Consider the following 20,106-nt stretch of genomic DNA (forward strand, 5'->3'; position numbering starts at 1 on the left):
TGGCCTTTTTGACAATCCTGGATGCTGAGCTTCTCCTGCAAGGAGCTGAAAACCCTTAATTCTTGTTGATTTCAATGTGATTTGAGGGTGCTTAGCATCTCCTAAGATGCATTCAGTCCCCAACAGGGTCAAGCCCTATAGCGGGACCTCACAAAATGGAGCAGTAACTAACTTTGCTGAATGTCAAAAAAGGATTGGGTTCAGTTTGATTCCAGGTGTGAATTAACAGTTTTTTATTTTAACTAAAGTTGGTTTGCCCATCTCACTGGAACTTTGTTTGGTAACAATATAAAAAGGAAAGTATTTTTAAGTTTCATATGAAATATTTTCACACAAACCAGAACCATGCTAATTTTAGATGGCATCTTCTACTCTCCAGAATTACATATTAACTGTAACTTTGCATTAGGCAATGATATTAAAGATTCGTCATCTCAGCAATTCCTCTTTGGCAATAGTCTTGGTGCAATACTATGTTTGCAGTCATGGGAATATCTGCAAACCAAGGGTTAAGATCACCCTGCCTAGAGTAGGCTATCAAAAGAAGGCTGTTTTATTGCCACTAAGCTTTGGCGCGGTTCTTCTGAGACCTATAATATCCAGAATTTAGCACTCATCACTATCCCAGTCATAGGACAGGCAGATGCAAGTTAGGGAAGATCAAACCTTTCTAATTCATACTGTAGCTTCTTGAATTAGATTAAATCTATCAGCAATTGGAAACAGTTCTCAGTGTCACTAAAGGACGAATGGCTCACTTCTCCTGAAACACTGGCCCTGGTTTTCAACAGAACTGTACAAAGATGCTTGTGAAGATGATGTTGCCACCCTGTAGAAATAATATGGAATTAAAGTATCCCACATCACTTGCATCAGCTGAGTGCGTTTCCTCCAGTGGACTAAAGATAATGCAAATGTGGAATGCTAAGTTTCTTAAATGGACTGTACAAGAAAGCGGTAGCAGTATGACCTTGATTACATCACATTTTTGGTAAACTGATAAAGATGATGTGCAGTATCTAAGTGTTTAGACCTTTTATTTCTCTCTCTCCATATATATACAGTGTGGCAAATTGCCAGCACTATTATGATGGGTCTCACGCTTTCTCTTCTTTGAGGGGGGTGGGGTTTCAGGGCACCATTTCTTGCCCCTGGATTGGAATATTAACTGCCCCACTAGTGTCCTAGAGGAGGTGAGTGGAGAGGGAGGGACCTGGGCCCACCCTCTACTCCAGGTCCCAGCCCAGGGGCCCTGAGGATAGTGGTGAACCACTTGAACTGACGGTTCCTTCCCCTGGGCTACATCCCTCTCCTGCCCGTCAGCTTGTGGGGGGGCTTCCTGCCCTCCCTCTGCACAAGCGAGGTGCCCTTTGCCTAGGGTTTAGGACTTCTTAGCCCACAGCAGCACTTCTCCAAACTGTTCTCTGCTTCCTTTCAAACTGTTCTCTGCTCCAACAGCAATCCTCTCTGCTCCAACTCCTTCAAACTATTCTCTGCTCCAACACCAATCCTCTCTGCTCAAACTCCCACACTATCGGACTGAAGCAGGGGGGTTTTATCAGGTGACTGACTGCAGGTGCTCTAATTGGCTTCAGGTGCTCTAATTGGCGTCAGATGCTGTAGTTAATCTATAGCAAACTTTCTTCCCCTTACAGGGAAAAAGGCTCCCTTCCAACCCCTCTCCTGCTGCCCTCTGGCCATGCTGTATCACAACACACACACACACACACACCTCTCTAATTAGGGATGCCATTTTATCTTATCATAATGGGAGGGAGCACAGTGGAAGTACAGGACCAGTCACTGTGCTCCTGTAATGGGAGATCTGCGTTATGTTTCCAGCTTTACCGCTGTATAATCTTGAACAAGTTAACTTTATCATTCTGTGCTTCAGTTTTCCCACTTATAGAATGGGGATAATAATTCCTACCGCTCAAGAGCATGTTGTGAAATTTATGGCCCTGATCCTGAAAGCACTTATATGACTGTTTCATTCTCTATCATTGAAGTCAACAGATTGCAGGGTTAGTCCCCTTGTTAACAACTATACATTTTCTTGAGCTCCCTCCAATGGGAAATAAGGTGAGGAAAGTTTGTTAAGGAGCTATAGGTTGTAGTGAGATGCAGGGAGACTTGCCACAACAACAATAAACACACAAACACACACAGAATTCAATTAAAAACAAACAACACTTAAAATTTTATCCTTCTGGTTTTTTTTTAACTTTATAATAGGATAATACCATTTGCCCCAATAGAGCCAAATAATAAAATCCTTTAAAAGAAAATAGAAAAAAAAGGGTAATCAGTCCTCACTAAGACAAAATCCCATGGAAGTCAGTGACTCAAAAAAAAAAAAAGAAGAAAACGATCTCTGGATTTGGCCTTATCGGAATAAAACATATCATATCACTAAGTGGAAAGGGAAAAGATAAAATTTTATGGTATGCTATAGAGCAAGGTTTACAAAAAATTAATAGAGTTTCCTTACTGGGGTTAATATAGTAAAGAAACCCTGAAGGACATATTGATAATGGCAGTTTTGACCATGACCAGTCATAAATCCATGCTGTTTTTGTTTCCTCATTAGCCAGTTCATTCTCCATCTTTGTGTCACCTGCTAAAGACATCTAGCCTCCCAACTCTCTCTTCTGTGAAGGTATCTGGATCAGAATGCCTCATCAGATATTTCTTTTAATTAGGTCTTTTGGCTGCTGGATATTCCTGGAAAAATCCACATTTTTTTTCTATTTTTGATCCTTTTCAGTTATCGCATTTATTTAAGATGAAAGCCAGCTGTTATATTAATAGGAGACGTGCCTTTCCTAAAAGGAACCATTCATCAGCAAAGAAGCAGATGTAGTTTTGCTGCGAATTACTTAAATTCCTCCTTTATTCTTTTGAGCCAGAAATCCAAGATGAGGTATTTGAAAGTAATAGTATTGTGACTGCAGAATAATACCCATTTACGATGATCTCTTTAAAAGCTGGTAATAGGGATTTAGAGTTATGAAGTTTACAAAGTTTAAATCTGGAAAGGGGAAAAAGTTGACAAAATATATTTGAATAAGTAAGACTTGGATACATTAAACAGTGTTATTGGGGTGGGAGGGTTGTTTGTTTTTTAAAGTTCAGACATAAAATGTCCAACTGGTTGAAAGAAATCATCTATGTTATGTCCCACAGCTATTCATTTATTTTCTTTGGAGGCTATTCGCTTAAAGCCAGCTCTACATGCAGCCAATGGCAGAACCTCAAATCAGCGCTCTGTCCCACACCCACTGCCATCATATGCATACTGCTCCCTGCCCTTATTCCGAACTATTCAAGTGCTACATTTACAAACCTTATGTTAGGCCCCCATTTTAGGAAATTTTGGCCAGAATGCCCAAGGAGCTTACACACTCAGATTGCCCCCTTTGAAAATAACCTGTTCATGTACAAACTAACTTCTACTATTTATACAAACAAATAAGATGTACATCACATACACATAATACTCTCTGACCACAAAAGCATCATAACTATAATATAAATACAATTCATGAACAGTTTTTAGAAACCTTATTAAAGGGTTCATACAATTATTTTTTTAAACATAGCATTGTGACAGCCATATGATTGAATATCTCCGTTATGCCTTCCATGTTGTATTTTAAAGATCAGTACTATTTGCTGCAATATGAAGCCCAATACCAGCAGCACTATTTTGCAAAATATGTTCTAGTTGAATGAACGAATTAACTTTTAAAAATGAGACTTAGCCAATGGATTAAAAAGCAAGCTACTGGAGCTTAATGAGCCAAAAGTCAAGTTAATGTAGTGTAAATTATTCATGAGCATCATATAAATAAGTGTAACAGGATTTTTCAGCGCTGTTGTTGCCTTAAAATTAGGTTCTTCTGAAAAGTAACTTTAGCAATCCAGCATTGTGGGATCCCGTGTTGGCTGTGTCTCAGTGATTTCCAGATCAAATTTGCTCAGTTGAATCTAAAAGAAAGCTCGCTAAACACTTGCCCTACTCTCCCCCCCTTTCCATGCCTCTGCCCAAGCCCTGGACAGGGTGGGAGGGCACAGACAGGCTGGTCTCTTATTCTGTCATATAACAAGCTTGAAAGAGAACCCAGTAGAAACCTTTAATTTGCCCTGCTTCCCTCTGCTGCAGAACCTACCTTTAGAGAGAAGGTCAGGGAGCAGCCAGATGCAAGGGATATTGCGGAAGCACAGCTTCTGCAGGCAGCCATGCCATCTTTGGCCTAGCTGTAGCTGTTAGGCCAACATGGCTCAATGCAACATGGAGACAACAAGGATCAACCTGGTCATATGGCTATCAGAAGCTAAATTCCCATCTTATTCCACTGCAGAGGGATTGTATTCCCTTCCCCCCCCGAAAACTTAGTAAAAAACTCCATAAAATGAAATGATTATTTACATCTTAGCTTCATGAGTGTGGCCTTCTCTCCATTGTCCCAGCAGGGAAGTTTATTTTTATGTAGGCCAGGGCATTTGAGGCTTCACTTGAGTACAAAGGAACTTTGAAAATTGAGACTCAAATAAATCCTCTGAACCCAGACACATGCTCTTTTCCCTCGCTGCTCCACCAGCAGCACTCGCCTTTTTTTTTCTCCCCCTCTCTCTCTCACTGCTCAGTCGGCAGCACTCGCCCTTTTTTTTTTCCCCTCTGCTGGTGGAACCCGCCCCCATGTGTCCCAATATTGTCTCCCTCTCATCTGGTCACCCTAGCAGAGAGGAAGAATGTGATGGATCAGAGGAGACAAACGGGAGCGAGGGAAAAAGGAAAATATTAAAGGAGAATGAGAGTGGGACAGTTGCCTGTCCCATCTAGTTTACAGAGGGATAGAATGGCAGTGTCCTGTACCTCAGGGGATGGGAAAAATTAAGTGGAGTCCCTGCCAAGTAGCAAACAAGGAGATCTGCATTGTATGAATTTATTTAATGTTGAATTTTGAATCTGAGATAATGACACACTAATTTCGGATTGCCAGCTTCCTCCTCAATGTAAAAATTAAAAAATTAAAAATTGAAAAATATGGTCTAGAATTTATTTTAATTTTCATTATTTTAAATCCAATCTCATAATATTTGGGAGGTCTGAAATGAATTTTGGTTGGTACTAGTACTTTACCAGTGTTCAGATTGTATTCATGCTAGAATTCATGAAACTTTTGGGATTTGTGAACAGTTTTGTGGATATCCAGAAGTGGTCTGGATAGTTAAAAACAAATTATATGCCCATATTCATCATAATGACTGAATCACAATGTTTTTAGTACTCAACCAGCTTTGCCTAACATTAGCCTTTCGGTGCAAAAAAATTAACACACAAAACTCTAATTTAGTTTATATATGTTGCATAAGCCTGGAAGACACAGCTGTACTTTAAAGCAGCAAAGTAAACGTACAATACAATTTAACTAGGAAAAGCTTGTGTGTTAAATAATTTATCTTTCATCAAATTTACATGTGTGACTGTCATAAACAGATAGGTAAGGGTTAATGTTATTTTACCTGTAAAGGGTTAACAAAGGGAACCAAACACCTGACCAGAGGACCAATCAGGAAACAAGACTTTTTCAAATCTGGGTGGAGGGAAGTTTTGGGTATGAGTTCTTTGTTCTTTGTCTTGGTTCGGTGACCCTCTCGGCTCTGAGAGTGATCTTTCTATCTCCAGGCTTTCTAATCTTCTGTTTCCAAGTTGTAAGTACAAGGATAGTAAGACAATAGGTTTATATTATTTTTTTTGTATTTACATGTGTGTAGTTGCTGGAATGTGTTAAATTGTATTCTTTTTGGATAAGGCTGTTTATTCATTTTTTCTGTTAAGCAATTGACCTTGTATATTGTCACCTTGATACAGAGACCAATTTTATGTCTTTTTCTTTCTTTTATATAAAGCTTTCTTTTTAAGACCTGTTGGATTTTTTTTTTTAGTGGGGGCTCAAGGGGATTGAGTCTGCAGCTCACCAGGGAATTGGTGGGAGGAAGAAGACGGGGGGGAAGAGAAAAATCTCTTTGTGTTAGATTTACTAAGCCTGACTTTGCATACCCTCTGGGTGAGGGGGAAGAGAGGTTTGATCTCTCGGTACTTGTGTTTCAAGGACTTGAAGCAGGGAATCTCCTAGAGTACCCAGGGCAGGGAAATCTGGGAGGAGGTAAAGAGGGGGAAGGGAAATGGGTTATTTCCCTTTGTGGTGAGACTCAGGGCATCTGAATCTTGGGGGTTCCCCAGGGAAGGTTTTGGGGAGACCAGAGTGAGCCAGACACTGGAATTCTGGCTGGTGGCAGCGATATCAGATCCAAGCTGGTAATTAAGTTTGGAGGTTTCATGCTAGCTTCTCATGTTCTGAACTCTAAGGTTCAGATCTGAGTAGGAGAGTTATGACATGGTGTCAGCGGTGGGATAGATAGAATCCAGAAGCCAGTAGGAATATTATTTTCTTTTCCTCTGCTAGGGCTTTTAAGCAGACAGAAAGGCTTTGGTTTTAAAAAGAGCCAGAGAGAATTTTTTTTCTGTTCTCTAGTTGCAGTTTGGCTTGCATATTAAGCAAGGAACTATTAAGGTTGACAGAGGGTCTTTTGTTAAACTATAGCACTCCCATTGAGAGTCAAGTACCCAGCACAACACACATGCAAATAAAGTGGTGTTTCTGGTTTACTTTACATTTAAAAGATTAGCTAGAGGAAGAAAAAAAAAGGCACTGTTGCTAGGCAAACCCCAAGAGACAACAGAGCCAGCAGTTCAGACAATAAACACCGGAGGGCACCCCAACACAAGAAAACAGGAACCATGGCTTCCAAGGCAAAACTGGATGCAGAGGTACAAATCAAAGAGGCAGACCACAGGCGAGATATGGAAAAAAAACTACAAGAGATAGAGCTTAGAGAAAGAGAAAGAGAGGCACCCTACAAAAGAGAACAAGAAGACAGAGAGGCAGCCTACAAAAGAGAGCAAGCAGCCAAAGATGCAGACCACCAAAGACAGCTGGAACTCCAGAGGGAGACCTACCGGCAGGCCCTAGAATTAGAAAAGGCTAAGCAACAAAACACAGCAAATCCTAACAACCCTGCGCCAATGATTGTTCCATGTCACAGGAAATTTCCCATCTACCAGGCAGGTGATGACACTGAGGCCTTCTTAGAAAATTTTGAAAGGGCCTGTCTTGGATACAGCATCCCTGAAGACCAGTACATGGTAGAGCTGAGGTCACAGCTCAGTGGACCCTTAGCAGAGGTGGCGGCTGTAATGCCAAAAGACAGAATGAACGATTATAAACTGTTTCAAACCAAGGCTAGATTCAGAATGGGGATAACCCCGGATCATGCCCGTCGGCGTTTCAGAACCCAAAAGTGGAAACCAGATGTGTCATTTCCCAGACACGCCTACTACGTTGGGAAAAATTATGAGTCCTGGATATCAGGAAACAATGTTAAATCCTTGGACGAACTGCACCTCCTCATACAAATGGAGCAGTTCTTGGATGGTGTTCCTGAGGACATAACACGGTACATACAAGATGGAAAACCCAAAAATCTCACCGAGGCGGGGGAGATTGGAGCCAAATGGATGGAAGTGGCAGAAAGCAAGAAAGCTACCGTCAAGGGGAATGAATACCCCAGGGGGCATACCGACAATAAACCCTACAACCGAGGGCAACCCAAGACCCCTCCTACAACCCAAGGAAAGCCACAGACACCTTATTCTTCCACCTCCACTTCCAGTCTCCAGAAACTCACCTCGACCCAGTGACCAGTCAGCTGGAAGATGCTTTAAGTAATGAACTGGGACACATAAAGGCCAACTGCCCAAAGAACCCCAACCGAGTGCAGTTCATTACACCGCCCTCCCACCAAAGATCCCCAGGCCCAGATGCTTCTCAAATACCCTTGGAGCGAAGGGAAAATTTGAGAGTGGGCGGAAAGAAGGTTACTGCGTGGAGAGACACGGGGGCACAAGTGTCAGCTATCTACTAATCCTTCGTCGACTCCAAATTCATCAACCCAAAGGCCCAAGTGACAATTTACCCCTTCATGTCACAAGCTGTAGACTTGCCTACAGCTGAACTGCCTGTCCAGTACAAAGGCTGGTCGGGAAGGTGGACTTTTGCAGTCTATGACAATTATTCCATCCCCATGCTACTGGGGGAAGACTTGGCCAACCAGGTGAAGCGGGCCAAGAGAGTGGGAATGGTTACACGTAGCCAAACCAGGCAAGCTTCCAGACCCATTCCTGTTCCTGAGCCATCCACAGAGGCCCCGTCTGTGTTACAAGAGACCCAGACAGAGGCAGTGGACCCGGATCCCATGCCAACAACGGAAACAGCCACAGTGCTTCCAGTCCCAGACCCGGACCTGGAAAAGCAGCCAGCACCAGAACTGGTGCCAGCACTGACGACAGTGCTTGCAAATCCATCTTCAACCCCAACGCCAGAGGGCACCAGTGAGCCTGAACTGGCAGAAGCAGCAGACAACCACACCCAAGAGGCTCAGCCAGAGCCTGAAGCAACGGAAACAACCCCATCACCTACATCGCTTCCAGAGGGACCAAGCCCAAGTCCCCAGTCTAAGGAAGAACTGGTGTCTCCAGCTTCAAGGGAACAGTTCCAGACTGAGCAGGAAGCAGATGACAGCCTTCAGAAAGCTTGGGCGGCGGCACGGAGCACCCCACTGCCTCTCAGCTCTTCTAATCGATCCCGGTTTGTGATAGACCAAGGACTTTTATACAAGGAAATTATTTCTGGTGGACACCGGGAAGAATGGCAGCCGAAAAAACAGTTGGTGGTTCCACATTGTTAAAGCTCCTGATTATGTGTTTGTTTTTCACTAATGAATTATAGGTATTTCCACCATTTTGTTATTTCTGCTACCAATCTTAAATTCTTATGAAAACATCAGACTTTTCTGGTAGTGCTGCATATCCTTAGAAACAAAAAAAACCTTTCCATGCAGCCAGCTATATTTAAGACTGTTTTGATTTCACTACATTTGTGGTCATAGCAAAATGTCTTCATACCTTGGAAGTAATTATGGGGTCCTCCCAGTTACTACTGGGTTGAAAAACCTGATACAAACAAAACTGCTACAGGATAGAGGGGACAACTGATTTTAAAGGCTGGGCAGGAGCCAGGGGAAATATTGTTTTTTCAGTTGAAAACGGGACTTCGCAAGAGTTATTTATTTCCTGACAAAATGGAAAAAAATTAACTGTACTTCATAAAACATATACCTGTCATTCACTTGTTATCCAGAGAAGCTGTTCAATGTAAATTTAAATGAACAGCAGTTCATTAGATGTATTAGCCCTAATCTTAAAAATAATAGTTCATTTCCCTCATAGCACAGCACAAGTTCATCCAGCACTTAAAGCCCATATGTCATGGATTTTTTTCCCAACCGAATGAATGTGTTCAGTACAGCAGATCTTCCCTGGGGCAAGCCCAAGACTTTGGGATGAACTCCCACAGGAACTAAGGACCATCACAAAAATTGTCACCAGTGAGTGCAAGGCAGATTTTTTTGTTCTAGAAACATGTATCGATTAAATAGATAAACAAATCCAAAACAAAGCACCCCACTTGGCACACTTTCCCTGGGGGAGAAGATGAGAGAACAATGCTTAATGCACAGTGATGAGTGTGGTATAAACCTATAGAGAAGAATTCTGGCCTTAAAGTCTATATTCACATCTTTCAATTTATGAATCTTTAATTTAAGTTATGCTGCTTTGGTGTTTTTCCTCCTACTATTTGATGTGCATCTCAGAAAACATATGGGATACAAGCCCTGAGCTCAGAACATATAGGCCAACACTTAAACACATGACAAAAGTTACTCATGTGCCTAAGAGTTTATGTGGGACTGAGTCCATAGAATACAAGTGCTTCTTTATCTCAGGGAGGTGTAGAAAGTGACTAAAAAGGGGAAACCTTGCATTAATGAGCCTGGTCTACCCACTGTGATTTTAAACTGATTTATGTACATGAGTGTAAATACCTGCATGGATATGTTTATTCTGCTTATTATTAGGAGTAGCTCATTTTGGTTTAATTTAAATTGACTGAGAATCTGTTTAAAACAAACCAAAATAATCCACTCACACTGAAATAAGAGTATCCACGCAGGAGTTTGCACCAATTTAACTGAAATCCGTTTTTAAATCATTTAATAACCACTTTGCATCCAGAAATTTACTCAGCAACTTACTATAGTTCATTAATCCTGACAGTGGTGCAGGGACTTTGTTTTTTAAACACACTGATGAGTGGTCTAATATCTCCAATGATTTAGGCACAAACAGGTTTATCTGCAAAAGCAACTGTACAGTAGATTTTCCCGAGTTCAGTGTACATTGTTATTAGATTTGTGCTTGGCCACTGCTGAGATGGTCACTCTATAGCCCAGTGATGTATTCCCTTCTTCCAGTATCACAGAGCAGTCAAGTAACATGAGATTACACTCAATGCTGCTTCATGGTTTGCTTTTGCAGAAGCCCCCTTCCAGATTCCACTGCTACAAAGAAGCATTGCAAATTGACTATTTCTTTCCAAAAACAGTAGCTTGTTTTCAGATTTCCTGGAAATTTATCAACTTTATCTTATAATGGTCCATTCTAGAATATGCCTGTGATGACTTGCCCCCCCTGGGGTGTCACCTATGGTCCATTCTAGAATACACCTGTGATGGGTTCCCTCCCGCCCCAGGTGCCACCTAATGTACTGGGGTACCACTAAGCCTACCGGTTCCTTTATACTGCCCTGATGAGCCGCATAAGCACTGACTCTGTGGGTGCTCTGGGGCTGGCGCTCCCACGGAAAAAAATTGGTGGGTGCTCAGAACCCACCGGCAGCTCCCTGTGGCCCTGCCCCCTCCCACGCTCCAGCTTACCTCCACCTCCACCTCCTCTGCGAGCGCACAGCCACATCCTGCTTCTCCCCCCTCCCTCCCAGTGCTTGCACAGCGAAACAGCTAATTCACGGGGCAGGGAGGGAGGGGGAATGTGGTGCGCTGGGGGAAGAGGCAGAGCCAGGGTGGGGATTTGGGAAAGGGATCCAATAAGGGCAGGGAGGGGTGGAGTTAGGGCAGGGACATTGAGGATGGGGTTGGAATGGGGGCAGGGCCAGGGGCAGGGATGGGGTGAAGTCAGGAGGGGCCAGGGGGGCATGGGCACCCACCGGTGCCAGAGAAATTTGGCGCCTATGATGAGCCAGGCCCTCAAGCCTCCTCCAGTGCACATGCCGGTAGGGCCACACCCAGCTGCAGAAAGACACAGACACTGAGATCAGCTCTGTGTGGGAAGACTCAGTTTGGGAATTATTCAGTATTCAAGTGAACACCCCTTGTAAACCCAAAATTGTATTGTCTTATGCTGCACAGAAATCTATACAACCTAAGCTCATTAAATTTGCTCCCTCCCTCAATGTGGAGGAAGATATGCACAGTTCTCCCCCCCTCCCTCCCCAGTTATTAATTACACAAACTGGGTTTTAGAATAAACATAAACAAGTTTAGTAACTATAAAAGGTAGATTTTAAGTGCATATAAGGTATAGCAAAGAGATCTAAGTAGATTACTAAGCAAATAAAGCAAACATGCAAACTAAGCTTAATATACTAAATAAACTGGCTACAAGTAGTAATTTCTCACCCTAAATGTTGTTTTAAGCAGGTTGCAGAGTTTCCTGAAGACAAACGGCTCTTAGAACTCCAGGTATTCCTGTCACAGGCCAGACACCTTCTAGCCTGGATCCAGTCTCTTCTCCCTCAGATCAGTCTTAGGTGTTTTTAGCAGTCATCTTGGGTAGGGTTTCAGTCAGGGCCGGCACTTCCATTAGGTGATCCTAGGCAGTCGCCTAGGGTGCCAGGATTCAGGGGGTGGCATTTTGTGCACTCCCCATGGGGCGCACAGGAGCTTCCGGTTCCGCTCCCATCGCACTGCCGAAGAAGGACCTTCCGCCGACGTGCCGCGGAAAACAGCGGCAGGCAATTGAGCAGCTTAATGACTGCCACAGTTGCCTGCAGCATTTCGGTGGAGGGTCCTTCTTCGGTAGCGCGATGGGCGCAGAACTGGAAGCTCCCAAGCACCCCGTGGGGAGCGCACAAAATGTCACCCCCCAAATTCTGCCTAGGGCACCAGAAACCCTGGCACTGCTTCTGGTTTCAGTGAAGAATCAACCTTGATTAACTCACTTCCCTGCCTTATGTAGTATTTACATATGGCAGGAATCCTTTATTTCCTAGTTTGATTCCCGTCCCCTATTTGTGGTAAAATATCAGCAGGCCAAGATGGGCTCCAGTACCAGATGACATGATCACATGACCCTGCAGTGTCAAAGCAGCATCCCAGGAAGCCTCTCAGGAAGGTGGGAGGTTAGCATCTTCAAAGTCCTGTTGTTTCCCCTAATGGCTTATCCAGGCTGATTGCATTTTGTCTGGTAGGTGTTCCCCAGGTGTAAACACAGTTGCAATTGTTACATAGTCAATCTTCCTAACGTCAGATACAGAAATGATACATGCATACAAATAGGGTGATTATAGTCAGTACATCATAACTTTTCCAATGATACCTCACATGCCCCAGCTTGCATAAAATAATCCTAGATATGCTATAATCATCTTATAACAATATTTCTGTGAAGAATATGGGGAGTAGCATCACAACACCATTTCAACACATCCCAAGGGTGTGCTTTGTTACCAGCATCAAAGAATGTGGAGGCCTCTGCTTTTGAAAGGGCAACTGTGACTATCATCATGAGTAGAATATGTTGTGAAAGTCATGGCACACATTTTCAAACACCCCTGAACAATTTTTGGGCCCTATCTCCAAGGAAAAGCTGCCTCTTATGAAAGAATACAATGTAAGGGGTAACATTGCCTGTGAAATCCTGAATGTTCCTTATTGTACAATGTAAACAAATAAGAGACTCCCCTTTCAAATGCAAAGTTATCTTAATCTCATCCATAGCCAGTATATACCCACATGTTTGGGGGGTGTCTCTGTCTGTTACGGAAAGTAGGAGGCAAGAAAGAAATATACAGGGAGACCTCACTTTAGCGATCACTCAAGGGCCCCAAAAAAGCAGTTGCTTGCTCAAAACGACTTTCTAGCAAAAGAGGAGCAGACTTGTACTCAGAATGGGTCAGCTTTCACCTAGTGTGCAAGAGCTTAAAGTCTATGAGTTTATGAGTCTATGAGCGGGAGAAGCCACAAGGAGCCTCTCACCACCTCACTCCTTCTCCTGCTGCTGCACACAATGGGGTGCACTCAATGGTTCCAGAGGGCTAGCAGCACCAGTGCAGGCAAAGAGGCAAGATCCAGGACCCTAAATTCCCTCAAAAAAAAAATGGAGCTGGCAAATCCTATAGGGGAGCATACACTGCATCAGCCTACTTGCACATCCACTGCACATGCAGAGGCTTCCCCATCCAAAGAGTACAAACAAGGCAGGTTTGCTAACCTGTCTGCCCTGCCGTTTCTGTTGGCTGGAGATTTTCAGACAAGTTTTGTTCACACAAGAGATTCTGAGAATTAAGGGAAAATTTGGATCCAGTCTTTTTTCTGCTTATCTGAACTTCCCAAAGGTCATGCATCCCTAGAGCTCGTTGGCCTATTTGTTACAGAGTAAGATTTGTTTTATATTTAGCCTCTTTTTTATTCTGCTTTTTAAAAAGCTACCTAATGAGCATGTAACTGGAGTTAATTTCCATATTTTGGTCTTACTCAGAGACTCATTAAATAACAGAACTACAGTACATAACATTTTGATCATGCAGTGGTGTAAATTAACCTCAGACAGATACATCTGTTGGGCCAATTTAATTAGACAGCATCAAGCCAGAAGTTAGTTTAAATTAAACACGTTTTAATTAGGTGAGTATAGCAGGGCTGCTCTTACATTTGTAATAAAGGTCATTTCCTTTATTAATTCACTTCCTTTCACACTGGCATTCTGTCCACAGGTTATGGAAGATGCTTCATGTACAGTATATTGGAAAGAAATACCTAGGCACTGATGAAAACATTATGGTTAGTGCATCACTTTTTAAATGGGTTCCTCTAATTCCTCTGTTTTGTAGCCCCAATCGAAGAGAGCTCAGAAATCAACAGGAATCTTTTCATTAACTTTACTGGGCTGTGTATTTGGCCCTTAGAATTTAAATCATCCCCTTATTTTATTGTAACTTCTGTTTTGGTAGGACTCACAGATAGTGCTTGAATTTGGGGGGTTTGTGTATACCTTTTTACATAATGTAACAAACTCTTATTTGTCATCTTAGCAACTACTGCAATTAAACGGCTCCTAATCAGAGTTGGTGAAAATTAGGTACCATCCCTTATATGAAAGATGATTTGTACTTTAGTGATATTTGGCTAGTGTTCTTTATTTGTCTAACCTTGAAACGTAAGAATTAATGGGTATTTTGGGCCAATTTTTTTTTAAAACAGGGTCTTTTAAAATCTCAGATCAAGAGACAGATTTCCCTAAGTAATAGACAACAGGGATTTTCCAAGACCTCAAGTTAGACCAATCTAATTTCTTTCTTTGACAGAGCAACTGGCCTAGTGGATAGGGAGAAACAGTAGATGTGATATACTGGAGTCTGGTAAGGCTTTTTACCCACATGACAATCTCGTAAGCAAACCAAGGAAATGTGGCCTAGATTCCTATAAAGAGAGTGTGAAACTGTTTGAAAGACTGTTCACAAAGAAGTTATCAATGGTTCACTGTCAGACTGGTAAGATGTATCAAGTCGCATACTGCAGGTGCATGCCCTACTACTAGCCATGTTGTTTTCATGAACCACATGGATGATGGGGTGGAGAGTGTGATTGTAAAATTTGGAGGACAGGATTAAAATTCAGAAATGATCTTGACAAATTGGAGAATTGGTCTGAAATGAACAACATGAAAAGATGTGGAAAGTAATACACTTAGGAAGGAAACAAAATCAAAAGAACAAATATAAAATGGGAAATAGCAGCTAGGCAGCAGAACTGCAGAAAAGAATCTGAGGGTTATAGTGGATCACTAACTGAACATGAGCAAACAGCGCAGAGTTGTTGCAAAAAAGATTATTGTCATTCTGGATGTATTGACAGAAGTGTCATATTTAAGACATAGAAGGTAATTGTTCCACTCTCCTTTGCATGAGTGGAGTACTGTATCCAGTTTTGAAGATACATGTGAACAAATTGGATCATGTCTAGCAGACAGCAACAAAAATGATAAGGGGTTTGGAAAACATGACTCATGAGGAAAGGCTGAAAGAATTATGCATGCTTAGTCTGGAGATGAGAAGGATGTGGAGGAGGTGTGATAGTTTTCAAATATGTAAAAGGAAAGAGGATAAAGAGAATGGTTCTCCATGTCCACGGTGGATAGGACAAGAAGCAAACGGGATAGTTTGCAGCAAGGGAAATTTAGGTTTTATATATTAGGAAAATCATTCTAACTATAAGGATAGTTAAGCAATGAAACAGGTTAACTTGGGAGGTTGTGGAATCCCCATTCTCGGAACTTTTTAAAGAACAGGCCTAGCAAACACCTCTCAGAGATGGTCTATTTATTCTTATCCTGCCTCAATGTGGGTGGCAGTGAGGTGTGTGACCTCAAGGTCCCTTCCAGACCTACATTTTGATGAACAGAAACAGAAGTAAAACTAAGATCAGAGACATGCAAAGATAAAACAAACATCAAATCAGAAATAAATTTGCTTTTAATAATTCTTTCCATGTTAGTAATCTGAGGTATTATCTATAATACAGGAAAAGATATTAATTTAATAATATTTTAACCAGAAATACCCTCTGAACTATTGGGCTGCATATGAACTGTCAGCTAGAATTAATAATAAAGATCACTAAAGCGTGGTAAATATTTGTCTCAGTGGAACAAGATGATAAGATTATACTGGTCTGGATAAATGTAAAGAAATGGTCTGCAGACATCTAAGATGAAGTCAAAAGGAGTTTAGCCATTGACTTCATGGAGCCAGGATTTCTCCCCATGTTTTTACTATGGGAAACTAAGCTTTAGGACCTTCCTGTGGCACAAGTTAGAAATGTTTAAGCCTCTGTATGTGCATCATTACATATTATCGCTATTTGGCCCAGTCACAGGGTTGCTCTGCATGCAGAACCTGTATTCTATGTTTGGGCAACATCCAGCACAACAGGGTTCTGGTCCATGAGCAGGGATTCCAAATGCAATGGAAATACAAATGATAAATAAAAATAATGTTGGAGTCATTGGGAGTTGCAAGTGAACAGTGGTTGAAAAATCAGGCTCATTGTTCCTATCTTGTTCTGGACTTTGGAGTGCCATTGCTTGATATAGGTGCCAAGACACCAAATTGAGTTCAATAGCAGCAGAGGCTTTGTGAAACAGGCAAAACAGTGCCTCTAGAGGATTATTACTGTAGGAGGAGTAGGGAAATACAGCTGCCTCCTTTGCACAAATGTGATATAAGGGAAAGAAAGCATGAGGATGTCTTCAGCCCCCACACCAGCACATCCATTTATGGACCAAGTGTAATTTGGCTTCCAGTGCCAGGGAGCAAAAAGGGCTGGCTAGTAAAGAAGGGAGGGGTGATAGTAGAGCTACCAGCTCTTGAGGGGCGCTTCTCAATGCATCAGTCCTTTCCCCCCACTCTCACATGGGAGGGTAGCTGCACTGAGAATAGCTCATTTTACTTGTGAGCTACTCCACCCTCACACTCAGAGAATTTCCTAGAGGCATTTCAACTTTCAGACACACAATACCTCCAGCCACACCTGCTCCAACGTTGCACCTTCTCTCCTCGCTCCATGGTGCTCAGGTTCATTATGCTTGTAGTGTGATTGGCCGAGATGTGTCCAATAAAAGTGGCTCACCAAACAAGACGAAGGAACTTTCAGAACTTAGTCAACATAGGAGTCTATTTATCAAAGTGGTTTCTATTCCCATTTCAAGGCAGGTGAAAAGCAATAATAAATATTGAAGAAAGAAAATATATCTGCCACCAGGGCATTTTAATGCATAAAAAGCTGGAAAAAAATCAGTGCACATCCTGCAAATTCTAGTTTAATATAATATTTGTTTTTCTTACTGGTAATTTATCTTGGTAGAACTTGATGGTTTTAAAATTTAAATAAACAATACGTACTGTGAGCTTTCAGTCAAGTGAAGATCAAACACTGAATATCAATGAGACATTCAGAGAATAGGGAACATATGGTACTTGACAATATTTTCCAATTAAGGCTGCAGGTTTGTCATCGTGGTATGTTTTGGGGAAAGTCATGGTGGATTCATAGTAGCAATGCCATAAGTAATGTAAATTATTGACAGTTAATCAAGTTATATACATTGTATATAATTTGCCCATTTTTCCAGTTCCCTTCATTTAGACATTAGTACTCATCTGTCCTTTGATTGCAAGTTTTTCAGAATAAGGATGATTCTTCTTGAGTGTTTGGAAAGCGTCCAAAACTTTTGCCAATCCAGCTACCTCTGCTTTCACTCCACTAAAATTGCTCAGACCAAAGTTCTCTTGACCTCTTCCTAGCCAAATCTCAGAACTAGTACTCCATCCTCATTCTCCTTGACCCACCAGCTGCATTCAGCATCAAGAAGAAGAGCATGGTGACTGAAGTCAGCCTTATCCTGCTTCTCTAATCACTCTTTCAATATGCCCTCTGAAAGAACCTCTTTGTTTACAAATTGAGATATACACCTATCTCATAGAACTGGAAGGGACCCTGAAGGGTCATTGAGTCCAGCCCCCTGCCTTCACTAGCAGGACCAAGTACTGATTTTGCCCTAGACCCCTAAGCGGCTCCCTCAAGGACTGAACTCACAATCCTGGGTTTAGTAGGCCAATGCTCAAACCACTGAGCTATCCCCCCCTCCAACTTTCTGTGAGGATTCCATAGGGCTCCATTTGGTCCCCTTCACTTCTCCCTCTACACTTCGCCTCTGGATAATTTTATCCAGAAAAACAACTGTATCTACCATCTGTATGCTGACAACCCATAGATCTACCTCTCTTCTCCAGACCATCACCTACTATCCAAACTAAAATCTCAGCTTGTCTTTCTGACATCTCCTCATGGATGTCTAGCTGTCAGATCAAGGTCAAAAGGTCCCAGTCTTATTAATCTCTCCGCATACGGAAGCCATTCCAGATCCCTAATCATTTGGGTTGCCCTTTTCTGAAGCTTTCCTAATTTCAATACATCTTTTTTGATATGAGGTGACCACATCTGCACACAGTATTCAAGATGTGGGCATACCATGGATTTATATAGAGGCAATATTATATTTTCTGTCTTATTATCTATCCCTTTCTTAATGATTCCCAATGTTCTGTTCTCTTTTTTGACTGCTGATGCACATTAAGTGGATGTTGTCAGAGAACTATCCACTATGACTCCAAGATCTCTTTCTTGAGTGCTAACAGCTAATTTAGTCCCCATCATTTTATATGTATAGTTGGGATTATGTTTTCCAACGTGCATTACTTTGCATTTATCAACATTTAATTTCATCTAGCATTTTGTTGCCAAGTCATCCACTTTTGAGAGATCCTTTTGTAGCTCTTCGCAGTCTGCTTGGAACTTAACTCTCTTGAGTAGTTTTGTATCATCTGCTAATTTTGCCACCTTACTGTTTACCCCTTTTTCCAGATCATTTATGAATATGTTGAATAGGACTGATCCCAGTACAGACCCCTGCGGGGACACCACTATTTACCTCTCCCCATTCTGAAAACTGACTGACTATTTATTCCTACCCTTTGTTTCCTATCTTTTAACCAGTTACCAGTCCATGAGAGGACCTTCCCTCTTATCCCATGGCAGCTTACTATGCTTAAGAGCCTTTGGTGAGGGCCTTATCAAAGGCTTTCTGAAAATCTAAGTACACTATACCCACTGGATCCCTCTTGTCCACATGCTTGGAGACCCCCTTAAAAAATTCTAGTAGATTGTTGAGACATGATTTCCCTTTACTAAAACCATGTTGACTCTTCCGCAACAAATTTTGTTCGTCTATATGTCTGACAATTGTGTTCTTTACTGTAGTTTCAACCAGTTTGCCCTGTACTGAAGTCAAGTTTACCGGCCTATAATTGCCAGGAAAACCCCTGGAGCCGTTTTTAAAAATGGGCATCACATTAGCTATCTTCCAGTCACTTGGTACAGAAGCTGATTTAAATGATAGGTTACAGACTACAGTTAGTAGTCCTGCAATTTCACATTTGTGTTCCTTCAGAACTCTTGAGTGAATACCATCTGGTCCTGGTGACTTATTACTGTTTAGTTTATCAATTTGTTCCAAAACCTCCTCTAATGACACCTCAATCTGGGACAGTTCCTCAGATTTGTCACCTAAAAAGAATGGCTCAGGTTTGGGAATCTCCCTCACATCCTCAGCCGTGAAGACTGATGCATGTACATGTGGGGGGTAATATCTTAATATTGATTCAAAAATTCTATTAATAAATAATTATTGGTTATTTTTAAGAAATTACAAACTTATTTGCACCTCTGCTGAATACTAAGATACAGCTACAAGCATGTTATAGCCAGGGTCTTTGAAAATATAGCAATATGCATGTTTAGCTAATTATGTTAAAGCTAATCAAATGTTTCCATTTCTAGCTCCAGAGGACAATCAAACAAACATCAAGCAACTAAACCATGAAAACATTTTTAGGAAGAAACCTGATAGTGAAAGAAATGCAGGTTTGTGTTGTCAGAGCAATAAATCTAGAGGGAAAATGGGCAAATACCAAACCTCCCTCTCCCATTCCTTTTTTTTAAAAAACCCAGTTTATAAATCCACACAAAGAAGTCTAGAAATATCCTTATTAAAATAATTTCTTTTTAAATACACTAAAGTCTTCATTCTGTAAACTTGAACATTTATGGTAGGAAATGTTTACTGGTAGCTTCCAAATCATGTTGCCACTTAAAGGTGAATATATTTATTGTTTCTCAAATGCTTTAAAATGGCATAACCTTTAATAGGAATATTTATAAATATTTTGCATCTAAATGGAAGCCTTCATAGAACAACTTCCTGATATTTTTATATGAATAGTAAGA

This window comes from Gopherus flavomarginatus, chromosome 8 (assembly GCF_025201925.1).
Source record: "Gopherus flavomarginatus isolate rGopFla2 chromosome 8, rGopFla2.mat.asm, whole genome shotgun sequence".
Taxonomy (NCBI): Eukaryota; Metazoa; Chordata; order Testudines; family Testudinidae; genus Gopherus; species Gopherus flavomarginatus.